The 3,684-nt window shown below is 53.7% G+C and overlaps 1 pseudogene; it reads left to right on the plus strand.

The window, feature by feature from the left end:
• The first annotated feature begins 798 nt into the window (after positions 1-798).
• LOC119350756 lies at positions 799-3,684 on the plus strand (annotated as a pseudogene).

Raw genomic sequence — 3,684 nt, forward strand, 5'->3', positions numbered from 1 at the left:
CTCGTTACAAATTATCTTGCTATCAAACTACTCCGCTACTTACAATTTTAGCACTTGCAGACATTACCTTGCTGAAAAGCACTTGTCATTTCCTTCTGCTCCTCGTTGGTTCGACACTCTTACTTATAGAAAAGGCTACAATTGACCCCATATAGTTGTGGGTCATCAGGCGACGGCTGATCACCCGACTCTGGGGGGCGGCTAGGCCCCCGTGAAGCAGCCGGCGAGAATGATGCTCATCGCCAGATCGAGCAGCCGGCTCGGTCCTTGGCAATGGAGGAGGAGGATACAGTCGGCCCGGTCCGCTTTGCCCCCCCCCCCCCGCATCCGCGACGAGCCCTTCCCCAAAGGGTTCACACTTCCTTGCGACACTCCCAAGTACAATGGCGCCGTGAAGCCGGAAGATTGGCTAACCGACTACGCCACGACAGTTAGCATAGCGAACGGCAACAAACGCGTTGCTGTGAAGTATGTTCTGCTCAAGTTGCAGCGCACGGCCCAGACATGGCCGAACAACTTCAAGGCCAACAGCATCAACACCTGGCTGGATTTCAACGAAGTTTCATCCGCAACTTCAACAGTACTTACAAGCGGCCCCAGGCCTCGCCAGTTCTCCATGTGCGTTCAGGGCCCGACCCAGTCCACTCGCGACCACCTGATGCTCTGGGCCGAGTTGCGCAACTCCTGCGAAGGGGTGCACGAGGTGCATGCCATCGAGTATTTCATCGCCGGGTGCAGAGAAGGCACCCTGCTCAAGCACAAGTTCTGTGCGATGAACCGGCTACCTTGGATGAGCTCATGGTTGTGGCGGACAAGTACGCCACGGCCGACTCTTCCATGAAGTCGGAGATCCAGATTAACGCGTCTGGGAAGGTGATCCCGCTGGCTTCTCAAGCATCGGCTGGTGACTCCAACCGGCGCTAGTAGCCGAACGACAACAAGCGCAAGGCCAAGGCAGCCGGCTTCTAATAGCCTGCAGGTGGAAACCATCGAGGACCAGTAGCCGGCAGGTCAAGCCGGCCCCAAGCATCAGTAGGGAGGCAAGTGTGCCTGGCAGCCGGCCTTCTCCTTCGAGCAGGGCCCTCGACGCTCCATGCAAGTTCCATAGCGGTGCAAAGCCGTCCAACCATACAACCCCGGTAGTGCAGCTGGCTCACCCGAATCTCTAAGGGTGAGGGCTTGCCGCCTCCTCCAGCTAGCCCGGTGGCTCCGGCTCCTCAGCAGCCGGCCCGCCCTGTCGGCATGCTCCTAGATGAGTTCCCCAAAGAGAATGCCACTTACATCGTCTTCACCAATGAAGGCGACGACAAGCACAGTCGGCGTCAGCAGCACCACGAGGTGCATGTTGTTATCGCAGAAGTCCCCCAATTCATGCACTGATCCAAGAGGCCCATCACCAGGAGCCGAGATGACAATCCGGCCGAGATGCCTTCGCCGGGTGCATGTGCCATAGTGCTGGACTCCACCTTCTCAACAGAGAGGCGGGAGTGCCGCTTCTCCCGAGTCTTGATAGACAGCGGCAGCAACATCAACATTCTCTACCGCGACACCATGGAAAAGCTGGGCATCAAGGAGAAGTAACTCCAGCCCAGCCGGACCGTGTTCCATGGCATTGTCACTGGGCTTTCCTGCTCTCCAATTGGCAAGGTTAAGATCGACGTCCTGTTCGAGGACAAGACCCACTTCTGCTGTGAGCCCATCTGGTTCCAGGTGGTCGACTTGGACCGCCCCTACCATGCGCTCTTGGGCCGGCCCGCACTAGCCAAGTTCATGATGGTTCTGCACTATGCGTACCTGAAGGCGAAGATGCCGGGTCCCAAGGGCGTCATCACCATTGCTAGCGACTACAAGAAGTCGCTAGTGTGCGCCACAGCCAGCTCCCGGTTGGCCGAGTCCCTCGTCATCGCCGAAGAGAAGCGCCTCCTTGACTGGGTTGTGGCCATGGCCAGCAAGCAGCCGGCCATGCCGACTGACCGCAAGCATGATGAAGGCGAGGGATCCTTCCAGCCGGCCAAGGAAACCAAGAGGTTCATCTTGGACCTGGCACACCCGGAGAAGTTCGATGTCATAGGGTCCAACCTTGGTAGCAAATAGCAAAGCGAGATCATCGACTTCCTCCATGAGAATCGAGATATCTTCGCATGGTCCCCAAGGACATGACGCGTGTTCCGAAGGAATTCGTCGAGCACAAGCTGCATGTGCGGCCGGAAGCCCCAGATCCGGCGAGACGAGACGCCCCTGGTCGTCGTTGCCGCCGGGGATCGACCGCCCTGGAGCCGCCCCTAATCGCCACCCAGGATCGCCTGCCCCACGAGCCACTGGTGAGTGTTTTCTTGTGCTTTGTGCCGAGCGCTATGGATAGTTGGTTGATGCTCGCGTGCGATTTCTGTTCATGTAGATGGAATTGAGCCCTTGCGAGAAGTTTTTGCTCGACGATTCGTCTGATTCGGACGACTCGGATGTAGAGATGTTGCTTGCAAACTTCGGGAGCATACGTTGGTGATGGCCCTTGCCGTGAAGGAGCACGAAGACGAGAACCGAAAGAGACGGCGAGGATCGACCGTCGGGTGTCTTTTCATTCCTCGAAATCGCCATCTCGGGAACGAGATGTTGATGCAAGATTACTTCACGGAGAATCCAACATATCCACCGCACCACTTCCTGAGAAGGTACCGAATGCGCCGATCTCTCTGTGTGAAAATTGTTCAAGCTTGCGAGGGAAATTGTCGGTATTTAGTCAAACAAGAAATGTCGCGGGCTAGAAGGGATTTAGTGCATATCAAAAAATCTCAGCAGCTATGTGGGTGATTGCATATGGCGTTCTGGCTGACTATGTCGATGAGTACCTTCGCATCGATGAAGATATCACAATTGAGTCAGTGTGTAGGTTTAACAAAGTGATCATCGGTGTCTTTGGTCCTGAATATCTTCAGGCACCCTATGAGGATGACAAAAAAATGATGGCATCTAATGAGAGGAGAGGTTGGCCTGGCATGCTAGGTACCATTGATTGTATGCATTGGACTTTGCCCGAAGGCGTGGCAGGGAATGTATTGTGGCAAGTCTCGTGATGCAACAATTGTGCTAGAGGCCGTAGCATCCGAGGATTTATGGATTTGGCATTGCTTTTTTGGTATGCCGGGCACTCTCAATAATATCAATGTGTTGCAACGGTCTCATTTGTTTGCTAGGCTCACTAGTGGTGATGCTCCTGCTTGCAACTACACTATCAATGGGCATGAATACACAAAAGGCTACTATCTTGCAGATGGTATATACCGTCCTTGGTGCACATTTGTCAATAGCATCAAAGAACCCAAAACTAGAAAACAATGTGAATTCGCAAGGGTGTAAGAGGCTACGCGAAAAGACATTGAAAAAGCATTCGGGGTTTTGCAATCTAGGTTTGCCATTGTTCGTGGTCCTGCTCGTTTTTGGGACAATCGGACCTTGAAAAACATCATGACATGCTGTGTTATCCTTCACAATATTATTCTCGAAGATGAGAGAGGCATGAACTTGGAGTTCTTCCATGACAATGTGGGTAGCCGTGTCAAACCAGCTAGAGACCCTAACCGCATTAGAGATTTTCTTCAGACATACAAGGAGATTGAAAATGCAAACACCCACGTTCAGCTTTAGGAGGATCTAACTGAGCATCATTGGCAAAGGGCTGGACAGTGA

This window comes from Triticum dicoccoides, chromosome 1B (genome assembly GCF_002162155.2).
Source record: "Triticum dicoccoides isolate Atlit2015 ecotype Zavitan chromosome 1B, WEW_v2.0, whole genome shotgun sequence".
NCBI classification, from domain to species: Eukaryota; Viridiplantae; Streptophyta; class Magnoliopsida; order Poales; family Poaceae; genus Triticum; species Triticum dicoccoides.